The sequence below is a fragment of the Bactrocera tryoni genome, chromosome 4 (assembly GCF_016617805.1).
Source record: "Bactrocera tryoni isolate S06 chromosome 4, CSIRO_BtryS06_freeze2, whole genome shotgun sequence".
In the NCBI taxonomy this organism is placed as follows: Eukaryota; Metazoa; Arthropoda; class Insecta; order Diptera; family Tephritidae; genus Bactrocera; species Bactrocera tryoni.
This window is the reverse complement of record NC_052502.1, coordinates 14,547,037-14,568,502: the sequence shown is the minus strand read 5'-3', so window position 1 is coordinate 14,568,502 and position 21,466 is coordinate 14,547,037. Positions and strand designations below refer to the sequence as shown.

General features: G+C 36.0%; 1 protein-coding gene across 6 annotated transcripts in view; it reads right to left on the bottom strand.

Annotated features, from left to right (window-relative positions):
- Positions 1–21,466, bottom strand: part of LOC120774365 (AF4/FMR2 family member lilli) — a 189,448-nt gene that overhangs the window by 111,699 nt on the left and 56,283 nt on the right. The window contains exon 2 of one of the 6 annotated variants that reach the window (XM_040103957.1): positions 9,517–9,546. The exons of the other annotated variants lie outside the window; for them this stretch is intronic. The gene's annotated coding sequence lies outside the window, so the exon portion shown is untranslated. The remainder of the gene's footprint in view (positions 1–9,516; positions 9,547–21,466) is intronic. 6 annotated transcript variants of the gene reach the window in all.

The following is a 21,466-nucleotide window of genomic DNA, read 5'->3' as shown; positions in this document are numbered from 1 at the left end:
GCTCTGTTGGAGCAAGCCAAACGTCCGAAGGTAACTATATAAAGCGGTTAACAGATGAAATCCAACAGTTTTAAACTTTATACGGCGCTTGAGTAACCGAAATAGAGATTTATGTAGTCCCCACTATCCTTACGGTACTTCAAAGTTAGATTTAGGGTTCTGTCCTCACGATCTCATCTGAATCCTCAATATTTTTCAGTGCTAAAGTATCCTCTTAACGAGGCCAGAGTTACGAATTTCAACTTACATGAGTGTTGGAAGCTCTCCTAATTCTACTAAAAAGCCCAATGAAAGCTTAAAGCTTTCCGAGTTTTACTTAAAAAGCTTAATGAAAGCTTAAAGCTTTCCAAATTTTACTTAAAAAGCTCAATGAAAGCTTAAAACATTTCAAATTTTACTTTTTTTTACTTTACAAATACTATTGAAAAAGCTTGGAACTAAAAGCTCTAAGGGAGTATGCAAATAGGTGTCTATATGACTTCCATCATGAAACCAGAACCAAAAGCAATGGATTTGCTACTCATTAAAGAATCTGGTACCCGATTGTCATGTATATTTATATCTTTTTTTTTATTTTCGATTCGAATTAGAAAACTAAACAATTTTTTGAGACTAGCTATTCATTGCAAAACAAAATCTGATATCCGATCGTCATATGTATTATATATAAATTTATATCTTTCCTGTTTTTTCATTCTCGATCCGAATTAGCCACCTAAAAATTTTTTGAGGTTGAATTTCTATAAGATCCAAAATATCTCGCATGTTTCCTAAACAAAGACAACCTGAACCATTGATATTCTTTTCACTTTCGAGAAATAATCTCTCTTAGGAACCTTAACTAGTCATCGAGTCCTACATGGTATTTACATAACGGTTCCTTCAGTTTTCAAGAATACCGTTATGTAACGAGTATGGATGATTTATAATATTTTTCAGGCACATGGTTTTATATATGGACTGTCATGAATATAAAACGAGCTTTGTTTGAGTATTCTATCATAGGATCCTTGGACCGCTAGACAGACATGGCTACATTGAATGTCTTAAGAACATTTCTCTACTCATGTGTATAGGTAAATGTATAGATCCATATTAAATCTCACACATTTCTGAAAACGTACGGTTTTTTCAACAAATTGATAATACCAACGTGCCACATGTTGCACGCGTTTATCAAAAAAAGCAAATTGGATGCGTGTGAAATGCGCAACATGCCGATGGTCGTTGGACCATTGTTACGAGCGCGCGCGAAGATCCGATTGCTGGCATACCAAAAGGCAACATGTCAATAAACTGTGCATGCGTTGTCTGCAACATTTTTGCGGTCGGTCAGCAGCAGCAATGCACAACGGCGCAACGAGGCAAGGACCCAAAGCGCTGGCAAAGGAAGCTGCCAGCGCAGCGGATTTACATACAAGCCAATTTCGCATGATTTTCCCGTTAAGTGTGTTAAATGTGCAAGATTTACCTGCCACTTGCAACAACTTGTGTGTTGCAACAATAATTGCAGGAAAGTAGCCAACGTGGTTAACAACACGATTGCAACACGAAAATTCGCATTAATGTCGAAAATTAAATTCAGCCACTTTTCACACGCACACCAACTCACCTACGAACACACATACACATCTACACAGGCACGTGTACACAGACGCCCGCGTGGGCTGTAATAAATTTGCATTACTCGTGCATTAAATACACACCTTTGCAACTGACAACAGTTGTGGCAAAGTGACGTTGAGTGCCACATGTTGCAAGTTGGCGCCGTTCAGCTCGAAGTGGCTGCAGATGTCAATGTACCGTTGAGTGGCTGCTGACGTTCTCTGAAATGCACAATCCTTTGAGCATGTGATATATCATATATATATATATATATACATATATACATACATATATGTATATATATACTCGCCTATATATACAGTATTTGTCTTTATGTATGTGTGTCCTCATGCGGAAAGTGCATGTGTGGCAGGAAGCTGCTGCAGTTAAATGGCCTCTGTGACCAATATCATCCCTGCTGTATGGGCTTTTCATGCACATGTGCCGGCCATTGAGATATTAAAGTCATTATAATTTGCCGAAATGTCAGAAAATGGCCAAAGAGGCACTCAAGCACATTCAAGTGAAGCAATATTTAAGCGGAAAGTGTTGCGAACAGTAACAGCCTTTCGGTTAGGATTAACAAGTAGAGAATAAAATAGTTTATCATGTTGTAGTTGTTGTTGTTGTTATAGGATATATTCTCCAAGTAAGTTTTATGAAGTCAAAACTATTGGAAGCCCGTGACTGATTTTTTCAGTCACGTTCGGTTTATGAAGACCCGACTGTCTTCAGATTCAATTTAAGGGAAATAATACGTTCAACAGGGCCATAGAGAGAAAACCGAACCCCTGGATGATTGTAATGAATTATCGGAGAAACGAAGAAGAAAAATTGTTCCTGAGCTCCTCTGTGAACTCTGGGCCTGGTCGAAAGTTTTACCGATCCTGATTGTCACCTTAAAGATCAGACAAATACCAACTCTTGCTGTTCGTCGAACAAAGAACACGCCGAGGCATAAATAGTTTTTGACACAAAATCTAAGACACAATTCGAATAAAAGATAATAACCGGAAAAGAGTCCATTCCACACCTTCATGACCTTTCTAGAGATTTATTTGTCATATAAAATACAACGACAAAAATACTCCATTCCATTCCTTCACGACCTTTCTAGACATTTATTTGTCATATAAATGCAAAGCCATTCAATTATAACATCGAGTTAGTCATTGAATCAGAATGAGTTAGCAATCCGGTGAGATTTTTGGTCACGAAAACTTGTTTACCCCATCATTGTAGTAGAGCTCAGCGCTTGCGGTTTCATCACCATCTGGCAATAACTGGCAACCAGTCAACTCTACAAAGTGTCTATTTCCGCTTTGGGTATTGTTCATAAGAATTTTGGGTTACCGAGCTCCTCAGAGGGCCTTTTTTGGAAACATCTAATAAATAAATTTGTCAGCATCAGTCAAGAGACTCTTCAGAAATTAAACATATTCATTCATACTTGATAAAGAACCTAACGAGTCGTTATTGAAAATGTCCAGACCAGATTGCAGCGATGTCAAAATAATTACCTTTTATAGACAAATAAGTACCTTTTATAGACAAGACAAGTCCAATACTTGGAAATACATAATTTATGAATCAAAAAAGTTGGTATTTGCGAGATAGATACCGCTTTAAAACTAAAGAAACTGTGTAGAATGAATTTGTCGACTAACAAATATAGTCGGACAGGGAACGGAAAAAGAACGGTGAGGCTTAGCTTAGTGTCAATATCATCAGATTGAGAACGAGCGCGCTCTCCGCTGGCCTCTTACCGGCTAGCACAGGTTATGTGGACCTTTTCTGAGCTTAGAATCGTTGGTTAGCAATCATCATCTATGAAGAAGTGAGATTATTGTGGCTCAGATTAGAACGTAAGGAGTCTATTGAATAGTTGCGCTGAGCAAGGTTCATTTCGGAATGATAGAAGTGCTAAATGCACACTTTCCCATGCAGTGCTAATGAATATTTTGAAGGAGGCCTGTTGGCAAAGTTACATGGATGAAGGTGAGATGGAGAAATCTAGATAATTGCTACTCAATTTTAACTCGCTAGACAAGTTTGAGACATGTCGGTAGTAATATCTTCTTCGAACCAGGCGATTTGGAATTTCTAGCAGACACACGATTCTTTGTCGATATGTGACGATCTGTTCAATACATATTTTGTGAGCTTTGGGCAGCACAACGAACCGGGATTAATTCATATTACCTCACTTAACCTAACCTAACTTTATTTTACTTCGATATATGCTTATATAGCTCTTAAACAAACCGATTATTTCATAACTAATGTCTTCTCTCGAAATAAATCAGTTATAAAGGAACCTAGTCAAAGAAGGAATATACTATAAGAACCAAAACTGAAGCATATGTAAAATAAAAGAGGACTTTGAATTATAAATAAAGAAATTTGAGAGTCCATACTCATCAAGACGTTTATTGTCTTAACAAAAGAGCATTTTTATGCTCTTGAACTCTGCTTTCAAGAGCTGAGAGTAAAAAATATTCTTAAGAGCTTTCAAATTCTTTATATTCCATCGCTGTGCTGATGAGCTGATGGATAGAGGGCTGATTCCTTAGCATGTCAGAGGGGGGATCACACTTATGCTGTTATGAACAGTAGTTTCTGAAGCAAGTCGGAAAACTCCTGTAGTAAAAGAGCAGCTTTCCGCATAAAGTTTTGAACTTTTCACAAATTTGCTCAAGCGCTTTTTTGCCTTGATCTGCAAAAGCGAAACAGTTGTTTGAAACAGTTGTTCAACCTTACCGCAAGAGTCCCGATCGGACAATGTCTAGTTAGAACTCCTACAATTATTGAAAGCTGAACTTTGCGCAGAGCCAAGAGTTCACAAACCGCTTACGATTTTTCCTGGGCTAGAAGGACCTTGCCTGCTGGCAGTAGCCCAACGCTTGCTGAGCTGGTCTGAAGCCCAACAGTCCAGCATTGAACTACAAGAAGTCAACGGAGCTCATAACCGTTCCCATTCTGCAGTTATAGAGAATGAAGTAGATGTCCCAGCAAGCTCATAAGCCTCGAATTTTCCTGCGATGTCGCTGCGACCAGGCACAAAAACCAGTCCAGTCAACAGTCCACAGAAAAACTGACAGTATTGTTTTGATGAGCAGCTTAGTTTCGTTTTTGACTATTTGGCTGATTACTCCTCGGTCCGGTGCACTACATCAGCGTTTCTTTCGATGCTCGTTTCGACTCTTTTAATGATTGAGGGCAATAAATTCAATACTTTATTTGAAACCGAGACGGAATCTTTTTTAACCGACCAAGGGCTGTTCAACAACTGATAAGTCGACGTTGCGAGTTTTCGAGAGAAAAGTTCTGCGAAAGATTTATGGTCCTTTGCGCGTTGGCCACAGCGAATATCGCATTCGATGGAACGATGAGCTGTACGAGATATACGACGACATTGACATAGTTCAGCGAATTAAAAGACAGCGGCTACGCTGGCTAGGTCATGCTTTAGGTCATGTATTCGACGCAGTACCTGCCGAGGGAAGCAGAGAAAGTGGAAGACTTCCACTCCTTTGGAAGGACCAAGTGGAGAAGGACCTGGCTTCGCTTGGAATATCCAATTGGCGCCACGCAGCGAAAAGAAGAAACGACAGGCGCGCTGTTGTTAACTCGCTATAATCGCGTAAGCGGTGTCTACGCCAATTAAGAAGAAGAAGAAGGGCTGTTCACTTGGCAGTAATCCTAGAAATAATTTCGGAAGTGGTTTCGGCTGCCACAACAATAATAGAAAATAGTCTAAAAAACAGTGAACCATAGACAAATGGACTTTTGCAGCAATCGGCCGAAGCTCCTACGACAGAGTGCAGCTATCGGGGTCCCAGTATATCCATTTACTAGTGGATCATATCTAAAATCACAGTGTGTAGCAGTATTTTGCTTTATCCGCCATTTCATCACAATTATAAAATACCCACTAAGCCACACCTATTTTAAACGCCGTTATTCAACTACAACAACAACAATAACAACAACAAAATCCACATTGGCCGACTATTAAAATTCACCTTCGCATTCAGCACTTAATGGCCGCCTGATGGACTGACCGACTCACTAAGCTGTCAAGTGAGCTGAGTGACCAACTGCGACTGGCTTTGGCTCTTTTCATTATTGTTGCCGTTTGACTGCTCGGTTAGCTAACTGGATTTGTGTTTGTGTTTGCAAACAAACAAAAAAAAAGAAAACAAAAACAAAAACAAGAAATCCACGGCTCGTTTTGCCTTTGATTGCCGTGTTTGTTGTTTATTTATTTGTTTATTTCACTGTTATTTGTTGTTGCTTTAGTTATTATTGCGCCTATTGTTGCCGTGTTGTACACCGCTTTTTGCTTTCGCTGTTGTTGTTGTTGTTGTATGTGTTAGCTGTCGAAGCATTTATTAACCAGTGCTCGGCAGCAGGCGCGAGTGTCACTGTGTGCGTGCGTGTCCTTGTAGCATATATGAGAGTGAGTGCAGGTGTGTGTGTGTGTGTTTATGCAAATGGCTTGTTGTATTGAAAGGAGCAACATTGCAGCACTACAATGGCCCTCGAAATCCTGATAAGCGTTTCCAATTAAAAATACATGTTTCCATTTTTAATCTCGTATGAATAAGCAAATAAACGAGTGTCAACACAAGCACACGTGTGCGCGCACATACACATAAACATGTATATACTATGTATATACACTCATATGCTTATTTACAAAAGTTAATGCGTGTGTGTGTGTTTGCTGGCGTTTTTGTCTGTGCTCTTGTAACTTCATGAGGGCTTAACACACTTTTATTATTATATAATAATTTTGATCTGTTGTTTCATTCCGCATAATGGCGGTAAATATTTTAACAGGCTTAAATCCGCACTTATTTTTATTAATTCGTTGAGCGCAAAATTTATTAAAATCACCTGCATCGGCGTACGAAATTAGATTATATATAAATATAATAAACAAAAATGGTTATTAAAAGGAAAATATTTCTTTTTGTGCAAATTGCATAGCGTTAGGCACAATTTCACTTCTTGCGTTAAGGTTGCCATCTGTTCATATTTTTATTGTTATAAAAAGATTAAATGCCTATTTAAATTTAACTACAAATATAGGCTTGAATAGAGTAATAATTTTTTTTTTGGTAATCTGGCCATCTGTGAAATTTTTTTTTAGTAGGGTTGCCATCTCTTCATATTTTTATTTTTTAAAAAACTTAAATACCTGTTTCAATTTAGGTCAAAATATAGGCTTGAAAAGAGTAAAAAAAAACCTTTGGTAAGATTGCCATCTTTGAAAATTTTTTTTGGTGGTGTTGCCGTCTGTTCATATTTTAATTACTATAAAAAAATTAAATACCTATGTCCATTTAAGTCAAAATATAGACTTGAAAAGAGTAAAAATTTGTTTGGTAAGGTTGCCATCTGTTCATTTTTTTTTAAATTAAATACCTTTATAAAAAATTAAATACCTAATTGAATTTAAATCCAATTATAGGTTTGAAAAAGATAAAAAAATTTTTGATAAGGTTGCCATATGTTCATATTTTTATTATTATAAAAAATTAAATGCCTATTTAAATTTAACTACAAATATAGGCTTGAATAGAATAACTTTTTTTTGGTAATCTGGCCATTTGTGAATTTTTTTTTTTAGTAAAGTTGCCATCTCTTTATATTTTTATTTTATAAAAAAATTAAATACATGATTCACTTTACGTCGAAATATAGGCTTGAAAAGAGTAAAAATGTTTTTTTGGTAAGGTTGCCATCTGTTCATTTTTTTTTTAATTAAATACCTCTATAAAAAATTAAATACCTAATTCAATTTAAATCCAATTATAGGTTTGAAAAATGTAAAAATTTTTTTGATAAGGTTGCCATATGTTCATATTTTTATTATTGTAAAAAAATTAAATACCTATTTTAATTTAACTCCAATTATAGGTTTTAAAAGAGTAGCAATTTTTTTTGGTAAGGTTGCCATTTGTTATTATTTTTAGTTATTATATATTAGATTATGTATGTATGTATGTACATATGTATATGTATGTATATACATAGTTTTGAGAAAAGCAACCATCAATTTCGATTGGATTACCATACGTACATACGTTATATAGTTTTTACTTATTAAAAAATAAATAAAATATTTTATTTTATGTATCAAATATAGCTTTGAAAAGAGTTAGAATTTGTTCAATAAGGTAAGGATAGGTAATAAGGTTGCTATCGATTATTTTTTTCATTATTAAAAAATCAATAAAATATTTAAATTCAATTATCAAATATACAAATGTACATACATACATACCTATATATGTACGTATGTATCTTTGAGAAAAGTTAAAAATTTTTCAATAGGGTTGCCACCGAAGCTTTAATGCCCTTCACGGTTGCATTTTTTCAGCATGAAAGGGTATAGAAGGATTTTTATTTTGATTTTAATCGATAAGTTTGTATGGCAGCTGCATAGGCACTCCATTTCGAGGTTTACTATGTTTAAAGAAAAAACTATATTTTACTATAGTGGTCCAATCTGAATTCTATAGATGTGTGGAAAAAATTGTAGCGTTGCCTTGAACAATAATCTATGCCAAATTTCGTGAAGATATCTTATCAAATAAAAAAGTTTTCCATACAAGCACTTGATTTTGATTTTTCCCTGCTATATGCTATTGTATTTCGATATAAGAGAGACTACTTCGTGTATACTAATGCAAACAAACAGACGGATATGACTAAAATGACTTAGCACGACACTGATTGTTTATATATTTTTATTTTTTTTTTGGTGTCTCTGGCATTATAGACTTCATGGCAAACTTTATTTACCCTCTTCAAGTTATAAAACAGATTTATAAAATCTATAATAACATCGAAAAATAAAAATCACGCCTAAAACCCCACTTGAGGCACTTGAAAATTCCATTAATCTACCTCACAGACACCAAAGCACTGTTACAAACAAAATTATTTTTTTTCCATAAGCGTTCTCCCACACAACAAATCACGCGATATACGTGCTTTGCCAGGCACAATTGCAGCTGAATAATTAATAACTTGGCATGAAGTATACTTTTGGGCGCACAATCCCTACACAAAATGGCCGCTTGGCTGTGTGCCGCACAACTACAAAACTAAACTGTGATTGATTGCCTAAGCCCTTCTCACACACACACACGCTACGCAAATGCCAATTGACTTTTGGGGATAATGCGAAAAGTAACGGAAATATGTTGTGTTGGTGTCAAATCAATTTCTATGCATCATAAATCATCATTAAATTGATGAGCCACATGAAATGCATTAAAAATGTACAGCTATGCGTCTGAACGTGTGCATGTGTGCGTGCGTTTGAGTGCGTAGACTTTAATGCTTTCTAATTAGAATTTAATTTGATAACTTCGTTAGGCCCTGCCGCTGCGCGCGCTCACTTTGGCCGGTGTGTAGTCGCTTGGAAGCAGATAAATCGCAATCGAAATAATTTTCTATGCAATTTAATAACTGCATATGTATTGTTGGCTTATTTCACGCTTTAATTAATTTCGAAAACATTTCTAATCACCAACACATTCATATTTATCTAATGTGTATTTAATAAGTGGTGACAAGTGCTGATTCATTTCAAATTAATTTAAAATGTGAAGGCATGCGTGAAACGCAAATTGCAAACTGATTTGTGTGTGGTTGTGTATTTCGATGTGTTTAGTTATTGAAATTCTCACGTCGTGCCGATAATTATGGTTTTGTGTTCGAATTCATTGAATTGCAGGTGAAAAGCAGATGCTCATTGAAGCTGGTAGTAAGGCACAGCAGGCCTCACATTTTGGCAATTTGCATGGCGTAGCGGAAATTATGTTGTATTTAAATAAATATATATGTTTTCGATGTTTAAATAAATTAATTAATATATTTGAATTGGCTTACCAAAACATTTTGCCTTCAAAACTAACATACCTGCAAATAGAAACACAAAGCGTTGTTATGAGTTAAAGTTAAATATGTTTATGGAAATGCAAAAATGCAAATATTTGAAGCAAACTTAAATATGCTCTGTGCTTTTGTAAATTATATGATAGTAAAGGCGTATTTAATTATTATTAATTATTGTAAATTATTCTCCATTTTCAATTACATAGAGAAATATAATTGCAAAATTCCTAGGCGCCCTTAAATACAGTCAATAGCATTGACAATAATAAATAAAAAACAAGTAAGGAAGAGCTAAGTTCGGATGTCACCGAACATTTTATGCTCTCGCATCATAAAGTGATAATCGAGATTTCATTATCCGTCATTTATATATCTTTCAAATACCGTATTTGTGTAAAGTTTCATTTCGCTATCATCATTGGTTCCTAATGTACGAGTATATATTATGCCGAGAAGGCATCAGATGGAATTCAAAATAGCGTTATATTGGAAGAAGGCGTGGTTGTGAACCGATTTTACCCATGTACATGTCATCGGGGTGTTAAGAAAATGTTACATACCGAATTTCATTGAAATCGGTCTAGTAGCTCCTGAGATATGGTTCTTGGTCCATAAGTGGGCCGCGCCACGCCCATTTTCAATTTTTAAGAAAAGCCTGGGTGCAGCTTCCTTCTGCCACTTCTTCCGTAAAATTTAGTGTTTCTGACGTTTTTTGTTAGTCGGTTAACGCACTTTTAGTGATTTTCAACATAACCTTTGTATGGGAGGTGGGCGTGGTTATTATCCGATTTCTTCCATTTTTGAACTGTATATGGAAATACCTGAAGAAAATGACTCTGTAGAGTTTGGTTGGCATGGCTATAGTAGTTTCTGACATATGTACAAACAACTTAGTAGGGGGCGGGGCCACGCCCACTTTTCCAAAAAAATTACGTGCAAATATGCCCCTCCCTAATGCGATCCTTTTGTGCCAAATTTCACTTTAATATCTTTATTAATGGCTTAGTTATGACACTTTATAGGTTTTCGGTTTTCACCATTTTGTGGGCGTGGCAGTGGCCCGATTTTGCCCATCTTCGAATTTAACCTTCTTATGGAGCCAAGAAATACGTGTACCAAGTTTCATCCTGATATCTCAATTTTTACTCAAGTTACAGCTTGCACGGACGGACGGACGGACAGACAGACATCCGGATTTCGACTCTACTCGTCACCCTGATCACTTTGGTATATATAACCCTATATCTGACTCTTTTAGTTTTAGGACTTACAAACAACCGTTATGTGAACAAAACTATAATACTCTCCTTAGCAACTTTGTTGCGAGAGTATAATAAACAAGAACAAGTAAGGAAGGGCTAAATTCGGCTGCAAGCCAACATTTTATACTCTTGCCACTTAACTTGCAGGAATCAAAGTCAGGGAAATATCTCAGGATGCAATACGACAACCAGAGGGTCGGTTTCCAAGCAATTATATGTACAGTTGAACTATATATATATATATATATATGCAAAGGGTTTGTTATAAATTATATATACAGTTGAGCATTCAAAACTCGAATTCCAAACCTTTGTATTGGCAATAGAGGTCAAATTTCATTAAAGTTTTCTTCCCTAACTCAATGTGTTTTTGTGGATTATGGTGGTTCGAGTTTGGGAAGTTCAATATATATAACTATAACATATATATGACACATGCACTGATCGACATAATCGACAAAAAGTTCATTAGAAAAACGAAAAGTAGTATATGGGAGTTCATGGTAGTATCGACCCGATTTTATCCTTTTCTCCAGTACTAGCTTCTATTAATATGCCACATATTAATAAAATATTCTCTGAGATTCATTAAGATACCTCACATACAATCTCCAATCATATGGAGTAAAGTCAGCAGGATGTTCGAAAATCCTGATATTAGGTATATAATGGCTAGGCCAAGTTTTCGCTCAAATTTATCTATTTTAGGCACAAAGATACACTGTTATGAGTAAAACATGCTCTCTTATTTTCATTAGGTAACTCACATATTGACAGATATATGTGGTACAAAGTCACCCGAAAGTTCGAAAATCTTTATATTACGAGTATATGGGGGCTCCAGGAAGTATTGACCCGATTCAGCCCATTTTTGATACACAGAATCAATATTGCCAGGACAGGATTTCCTCTGAATTTCAGTTGTATATCTCACACATTGACCGATTGTACGGTAAAAAGTCACACATATCCGGTATTGGGGGGCTTGAACACTTTTCTTTGATTTTGGACAATGTTTGGTCATAAGCTGGAACACACTAAAGATATTATTCGTGTAAAGTTTTATCCCGTTATATTAATTTCTTCTTGATTTGTGTACTGGAAAGTGAAGAGATCAAATGGAATTTAAAATTGTATTATATGGGAAGTAGGCGTGATTGTTGTCCGATTTCGCCAATTTTCGCACCGTGACATAAGTATAGAACAATGCTACGTACAAAACTTTGTCGAAATCGGTCAGTCGGGTTCCGAGATATGGGATTTCACCAAAAAGTGGGCGGTGCCACATAGTCCAATTTTCTCACCGGCTCCCATAAAGCTCTCTCATACCATCTCGGCGGTAAAATTTAACTACTCTGGCATGTTTAGTTATTGATTTATCGCGCTTTTCGTAGTTTTTAACAGTACCGTTATATGGGGAGTGAGCGGGGTTATTCTGCGTTTCCATCCATTTTCACGCTTTCGATAGGAGTTCCTCTGAAGCTCTTTTAATGATTACACCTGAGTGGATTTGCAGTGACCAATTTTTGCAATCGACAAATAGTTATTGGGCAGAAGAAGTATTGAACGAGTATTTCAACAATTACAGTACTCGACAAAACTCAAGGCAAAATTTGCGACCAATATGCTAAGAGGTCAGTGGGGCATTTGTGGTGTCCTGATTACTAATTTGAGTTCAAATTTATCATTTTCGTAAAGTAAGTTTAGTAACACAAAAAATCTTAATTGTTAAAAACTGTTACTCACATTTTCGGTTTTATCAATCCAAAAATAGAAAATCGTCCAACATCGCAGTCGCAGAATGACTGTAAACTAGTGTTATTGGTTATCTGCTAGGATATATAGTATGTGAATATAGCCTTTTAAGACTCTTCATTTTGTCTTTAAATAAACTGACGAATTTGAATTTAGTGCTTTGAATTTTATGCCTAAACAGAGAGCCCATTTGGTGTCGTCTTCAATTATTAGTCGCCCAAAGTTTCGAGAAGTCATTGATTAAAGCAGCGTAATCGAAATGAGAGACTTCGATGGCCGTCTGTTAAAGAAGTTATTCTATTGGAACATGCAGCCACCAGTAAGGCAGTAGACTAAATAAGTTCTAGACACTTAAAACGACGTTTTCGTTATAATAATAAGTATATTAAAAAAAAATTTGCATTTTGGTTCATGACTTGGATAAATATGCCTAAATGTAGGCAACACTTGCTTTTTCGAACAAAAACAATGCGGCGTACATTTAGACGTAAAATGAATTCCCTGGTGGGGAAACATTCTTTAGTCAGTTAAAACACAATGTTTGTGGCTTCTCTGACGCCAAAGTGGTTAAAATTCCAAATTTTTTGTAAAACATTCAGTTAGTTAAAGTGAGAGAAGTGAACCCAACGAGCAGATTTTTTGAAATATTAGTGTGAAAAGAAATATTCCAAAATTTAAAATGAGTATAAAATGAACTTAAAGCAATTGCATTGCATTTGTGCAAATACTTTACTTTAAAACTTATAAAATCGAACAGTATTTAAGTCAGCTGTCATTTGAACTCACTTTTCTCTAACTCTTTGGCTAGTTAACATTTAGTTGTTTGAGGTTAACTGCACCACAATTTCTCATTACGCTGTTTTGCATGGGCTAATACTTGTAGTTCCGCTTTGGTTGCCTTTTTCCTCGCTTTCAAAGTCACATGCTGTGCTGTGCTTCTGCTTCTTCCTGCCTGCGCTGCCAAACTACAGCGCACAATGCGAGCGCCCCTCGTTGGGAGTAATTATTGTCTGCTGCACTTTTTCACCGCTTGCCACACCATGTTGCAGGAATGCATTTGTCTCCACACACATATGTATGTAGTTCACATACATATAAATATATGAGTATACTGTTCGTGTGAGGGCTTTCAACCGCAACAACTGCCACAGCGGAAGCCACAAAAATGCGCCCATTTCAGTTTCTCTTATTTTCGAAATTATTTATTTTCACATTTTGTTTTTTATTATTTTGTAATTTTTTCCGCTTTTGGTTTCACATTTTATTTTCTATTTTATTTTAATTTTTTTCTGCTTTTTGTCTCGTGTTTTGGCTGTGATTTTCCCGTGTGCTGCACCGTGTCCGGGGCGAGCGCCAACAGGAAACCCATGAATTCTCCGTGAAGTGCCATAATTTTTGTTTCAATTCCTCTGCCAGCGACAGGGTAACTAGAATGAAAATTAATGCTTTGCCACCTGCAATCGCTGTGCATGCATGTGTGTGTGTGTGTGTGTCGTCGAGCAAGCAGCAAAGGATAAGTGCGGTGCAAAGCGAAGTAGTTAGCCGTTGGCGGTGTGAGGATTTATCTGCATACGAGCACAAATATTTACCGAGCGCTTTAGGGCTTTTACTTTGAAAAAGATTTTCACACACAATCGCATAAGTGTAAGTGTGTTTGTGTGTGTAATTGGTGTAGCGCGGTGTGGCTTACTTTCATTGCATGTTTATTCTGTCGGTTATTCCACGAAATGGTTGTTCTATCTAACCGACACTGCAATTAATTTATTACATACGCCATCGGAAGCTAACGGGTTTATATATAAACATATATGTATAGGTATATATAATATCAATACATTTATTATTGCCTGCAATTGTTATTGTTATTGCAAAGCGAATGTGTTGTAGTTATAGTTTATGGAAAATGTCTATGACAGCAATCGATGGGTTGAATAAACTGCGACGTTTGTTAGATTTTCGGAAAAAAATAAAATCCATTTTTTTCTACGAAAAACTTGACAAAAGTTAGGTTGGGTTAGGTCGTAGTAGAATAGAACGCGCCTAAACTAACATACATAGACTCAATTACTTTTATGGAAAACTCTTTTAAAATTTAATTTTTACAATGCCAGAAACCTAATCTCAAAACCTTAACACAATTTCGAGTCTTCAGATGAAGATTGCTTGTTCCGCAATTTCTAATCTTTCGAATAAAAATACTGGCACATGATTCATGGTGGTTTCGGATTATAAAAATCAGGCAAGTTTGAAGGATATTCATAGTTGTTCTGAAAAGTTATATCGAAATTTTTGTTAGATCGAGCTATAGATAGACGATAATACCACCTGCCGATTATTATATTTAAAACACTATCGATTCTGACAATAGTCTCTTTTAGTTGATAGCGAATTTAATCGAAATATCAATTTTTTTATGTCTACTTTCAAATTTGTTCGTACTTGTTCCGAAAAGTTGTATCGATATCTTTGTTATCGATAGTCGATAACAACACAAATCGATTATTATGTCTGAATCAGTATCGATTTTAGCAATAACTACTATTATCTATAAATATGGATTTTTTGATGTACATAGATTAACCGATAGTGAAAATTCTTCATCGATTTTGTATATTAATAATCCATCGTTAAATATTCTCCGTTAAGAATGCTCGAAGCTTCGTCTTTTTTCCCATAAATTAAGTAATTTTAAAGCACTTATCCGCTTAACGATTTTATATTGGATAAGATACATAGGTTATATACAACAAGGTAGTAGATTAAATTATCGATAGCTCCGATAGTATCAAATGTCAACTTTTAATAATAATCCGTTGCCATGATTATGGAGACGAATATAATACAATCGATTAACGACAACTTTATGGATTATAAACTATCGATAATAATGCCGACTGTAAAACTATTGTTTCTGTTATTGATAACATCTGGTATTACAATTATTTCATATACTATTTGTAGACTAAGAAAGAGTATTAACCTAGTTCTCCCTTCTGTAAGTTTTTTCAGAAATGGTCATAGGTCTTGAATGAATTATAACGGTCTTAAGGGAATTTGCGAATTTTAAAAGAGATTTCTTAGAATATCGATAAATCCGATAGTATCAAAAGTCAGCCACAAATGATAATCCGTGTCTATACTGTAACTGTTATCTATACTGTTATCGATTATAATACTATGGATTATCGATTACATTATTGACTATAAAAATATCGGTTATTGATTATTTTATCAATAATTCTCACCACTATTTTATTTCATACATATTTCGCAGACCAACTTCTTCACACTTTAAATTTTTTCAGTTAAGGTTACGGGTCTTAAATCATCATAGCAATTTACTTAGTGTAAACGACTTCCAAAACTTTAAACGGCTCTTTTCAGCGACGTTGTTTTCAGAATTTCCCAGGAAAATTGTTCCGTAACGGCAAGATCGATCGTCTTGAAGTTTCCCCATGACATTATTAGAAATATTTGTCAGCTAATAATCGAAGCAATAAGTATTAACAAAATCTGTACTTTTCCAGAATTAATGGCAATTCTTGGAACCCGTCATTTTTTCAAAAATCAAAAATTTCGATTAGTGTCTCAATCACTACTTGTATATTCCATAGTAATAATCCATTTTGGCCTTTGAATTTGAGATATTTCTAAGCAGAAAAATCTTTCTCACCGCAAAACACCTTTTTTCGAAAATGCTCCTGGAGTTCGGCTAGAGGTTTTACTTATCCAAGTTGATGTATGAAATTAAAATCTCCAAATCGACTTTCGAAACATCAAACAATCACTGTCAAACAGTTCTCAAATAAAAGTTTAACCGTTAGTTAATCGCATATTAAAACATTTCACAGCACTCTCAACTCAACTCAACTCAATTGAGATCGTATCCGCAAGCAACTAGCTCCAGAAACTGCATACAAATACCAATTTCGGCAAAACATTTTATCGCGCTCAATGCAGAAAATGCCACAAATGGACGACAGCAATGGCTTTAATGAACCGCCAAATGGCTGCTGACGAGCAATAACTAATAGCAAATAGCCGAACGAAATCCCCGCAAAGCCAACAGCAGCAACAGTGGTGGCGACAGAGTTGAGAACAAATGAATTTGAGCGAACAAATTTCGGAATTAACCTCAACCCGAAGGCAGTGAGCCCCTCCAAAGCATACACTCATCTACATATGTAGACATATCACAGAGTTGAAGCACATTTTATAACAGGAAACATATACTCACACACACAGCGGTGAATGTCCTTAAACATATGCATGTGAGTACGGAAATGTGTGCGCCGTTCAAATCATAGAGTCAAAAGTTCATTTTCCAAAACGAAATTCCCTAAGGATAATTGAGTTGAATGGCGAGTGAACGAACAAAAAGCTCCTGTCTGCATTATGCACCAACCATTCTTATGTGCGTGTGTGTGTGACATGCATGGATGTATGAGTGTATGTGAGTCATGTAATGACCGCCCTTCGCTCCCCTTCCCTACTCCGTTACACATTATTGGCGCACGAAATCCCAGCTCGTTTTGCATGTATATTGATATTTACGGATCACAAACAGCACAATGCCGAGGAAGGCGACGAGTTATACGAAATGCGAGGACAAACATCAAATGTTTGGAAAATTCACTCAAATAAAATTGTAGTTGTTATTGCGCCAGAGGCCAAGCGTTGTGCAGGGACGCCTCCCCTACATTTTTGGCTCACGCCGCTTGACGAAAGGGTGAGCGTGGATGTGTGTTTAAGAATTCAATGGCTCGTGTGTACCCGGTAGGAAAAATTTAAGGTGGTGGAAAATTTTAACTTCGAAGTAATAAATGTGTAAAACTAGATACTAATGGGAAAAATTATTAAAATTTATCATTTTTTGGAATCCCGCATTAAATTTTCAATCCCGAAAATGCGGAATTCGAATTCCGGTGTTCAATAACTAAAAAAATAGTATGTAGCTTTATTTGTATTGAATTAAAAATTTATGAAATCCTGCACAAAATTTTGAGTCCCGAAATTTCGGGATTTGAACACCGAAATGCTAAAACCTTAGGAAAAATTTTATACAACATTATTTGATATAGAATCAAAAATTTATGGAATCCCGCAAAAACTTTTCAATCCCGAAATTTCGGGATTTGTATTCCGAACGGTTAAACATACTACGAAAAATGTTATTTAAAATTATTTCGTAATAAATTAAAATTTTATGGAGTCCCGCACTGAACCATTAATCCCGAAATTTCGGGATTCTGATCCCGAAATGCTAAAACATCATTAAACATATTTATGTATATAGAAATATTTTGCATTATTTGGTTAAAAAAATATTTTTGCTTATTAAAGGAAATGTAATTTACTTCAAATAAGAATAAAACATAAACATTTTAAACTAAATTAAGATTCCTTCAAGAATTATTATTATAATCAGATTACCTGAAAATATTTCTATAATTTTATATTTAACAGCAAACTGTATATGTATGTATGTAGATATGAACATACATATGTACATACATATATGGATTTTATATGTAGAATAAAAACGTGTTAGTAAAAAAAATAATTTATTTTTTGGGGATCCCGAAATTTTTTGGGCCCAGATATTTTGGTTATTTCGACTGTAAAGTTACTTTTTTTCGAAAAAAACGGTTCTTTCAAGTTAAAATTATTAAGTGTTTCGGGATCCCGAAATGATTTTAAGGTCAGTATAGTAGTTAAGACTATAAAGTTACTATTCAAATGAAATAATGGTCCGCCAAATGAAAATCATAAATCGGTATTTTCGACCGTAGCGCTACTTTTTATTCAAAAGAAAATAGTGCTTTTAAGTAAAAATAATTTAGTGTTTCGGGATCCCGAAACTTTTTTAATCCTCAGTACGTTTGTTAAGACTATAATTCAACCAAAATAATGGTACCGAAAAATGAAAATGAATGAATTATATTATTTCGGGATCCCGAAATTTTTTGGGCTCCAATAGGTAGTTTTGCCCGTAAAGCTACTGCTTATTTAAGAAAACGGTGCTTTCAAGTAAAAAATTAAAGTAATTTGGTACTTTTTTTCGGGATCCCGAATGTTTTTGGGCACAGATCGTAATTTCGATTGTAAAGCTGCCCTTTTTCCGAAAGAACGGTGCTACAAAGTAAAAGTAATTTAGTTTTTCGCGATCCCAAAATTTGTTTAAGCCTCAGACTATAAGGATACTCGAAATAACGGTACAGACAAATGAAAATCATTTATTATTTCGGGATCTCGAGGATTTTTTGTGCTCAAATCGGTAATTTCGATTGTAAAGTTACTTTTTTTATCTGAAAAAAACATTGCTAAACAGCTAAAACTCATTTTGTATTTCGGCATCCCAAATTATTTTTTGGGTGCTTATCCATGGTTTCTACCGTAAAGCTAATATTTATCAAAAAACACGGTGGACGTAGTTTAAAATCATTTTGTATTTCAGGATCCCGAAATGCTTTCGGTGGTTTAGAGTGTAAGAGCTATGCGCTATGCGAAAAAATTGCACACACAAATAACGCAACACTGATATGAACTCCTAAAATTTCCTACATGGCATGCACTCACAGTTTATGCGTTTGTATGTCTGTGTTTTTTTAGCAGGCGAACAATTCGATTACATTTGACTGCATTACATTTTGTCGAGGACATTGCCTTTGGAGTTTGCCAGCTGCCGGAGCATGCACATCTTTTGGCTTTTCGGCGATGAGCGACGCATAAAAGAGCGATAAAAAAGTGAACTCGTACCAAAGCTAAATCCATCGGGATGGTCAAAGTTGTTGTTGTCTATATACTTATGTAAATTGCATTGTATTTATTTGTCGAAAGTGCCAAGGTTGCTGTTATTGCTGTTTTTCGCCACCCGCCCTTGTTATTGTTGTGGTCGCCGCTGTTTCGCGTGTGAAAGCAACAACAAGGCACCCTGTTGAGTGTCCAGCAGTTCGAGTCGCCGCCTCAAATAACAATGAAGTTTTAAAACTTGCCATTTTCGACTTTTTTATTTGCATCGTAAATATTTGTGGTGCTTCACTGGCATTAGTAGTAATTGTTGTTGTTGTTGTTTATTTACTTCATATTTGCATTTTAATGTATGCAGCATTAAAATTTAAATGTTGCCAGTGCGCCTTGTTGCTTGGTGGCTTGTGCGCGCCTGGCCTCGTGCGATAGCGGTTCGGCTGCCTTGACTTAGGTTAGGTTGATTTCGAGACTGACTCGGGCACTGTAGGGATGTGTATGTTTGCTTGTTTAGTGGTAGCTTTGCCATAATAAATGGCCGAAATGTTCGGTGTCGCTGTTGTGTGCAAACTTTTAATACAAATTGCATTTTTAGCGCCACATTTCGGTTGTGTGTTGGCTTTTGTCTCGAATGGTTCGTTAATCCGAAGATATTAAACAAATTTTGTGTCGTCTGCTTCTTTTGTTGCTTTAAGTATGTTGTATTTACTTTGCTTTTGGCTTGACGCTGACCGAAGTTTTTGGTTTTCTACATCTCTTTTAGTATATTGGCAGTGTCTTTTGGGAAATAAGTGCATAAATTCATAAGGGATTGGGGCTGAAAAGCAGCACTTTATCGAGGCTCGGACACATAGGAATAGAATGTTCAGATTCATGCATAAAATCCCACACATCAGTTAAGCAGCTTCAGGGAACTTCATGATCAATGGTTGACAGGATGCTAGAGAAGAAGGACCAGCTTGGAACGAGGTCTTCTCTTGCAGTTTATAGATCCCGAAGCTTCAATGTACGTCGCAGTAAGACGGTTATTGAATGTAGTCACGTACCAAATAATTAGTGGATCTATTGGATTTTGTAATATTTAGGTCCAGTTTTTAAGTAGTCTATCAATATCTAGAATACAGGGCAAACTGAAATATTTTCAGTCATCAAAAAAAAAAGTCATCGCTCTCACGCCACTGTTGACAGTCATAACTTCGAAGTCGTAGATAATTTCGTCTATATTGAAACCAGCATTAGCACCAACAACAACGGTAGCCTCGAAATCCAAAGCAGAATAACTCTTCCCAACAGGTGCTACTTCGAACTGAGTAGGCAATTGAGAAATAAAGTCCTCTCTCGATGAACAAAGACCAAACTCTAAAAGTCCTGCTATATGGTACAGAGGCATGGACGATGACAACAGCTAAAGAGTCGACGTTACGAGTTTTCGAGAGAAAGGTACTGCGAATTATTTATGCTCCTTTGCCTATTGGCAACGCCGAAAATCACAGTCAATGGAACGGTGAGCTGTACGAGATATATGACGACTTTGACATAGTTCAGCGAATTAAGGGACAGCGGCTACGCTGGTTAGGTCATCTCGTCCGAATGGATGAGAACACTCCAGCTCTGAAAGTATGCGACGCAGTACCTCCGAGAAAGCCGAGCAAGAGGAGAGGCTACACTTGGAATCTCTTGGCGGCAACAGTGAAAAGAAAGAACAACTGCTGCGCTGTTGTGTACACGGTGCCTACGCCAATTAAGAAGAAGACAATTTGGTTATTGGTCCGGAATTGCAAGCCGAGCGTTTTACGATGATTATATTTACATCAATTCGTTCGGACCACAATTAATTCATAATAAAGCAAGTATTTAGTCTTGGGAGCCAGATCTCAACGTGATCGCAGAAAATTGGAAAACTGATATGTCTGCAGGGAAATCATCTTACGCTCAATATCAATAAAATGTTCCGTTCCATTATTAATTTTTAGTTCAGAATGGGTAAGTCGGATGTGAGCTTGGGAGGCGCTGGTCAACTGCCAATATCCACTGTTCCTACGACAGTGGGGTATAAGTAATCGGAACTGGAGCAGCCTTCCACGAAATTACTTCAAGAATGTTTTCTTCCGCTACAACAACAACCAAGATCCAAATCCTTCTAGCCTAAGGTAAGTGCTAAAATGTGAGCACTTCGTCTT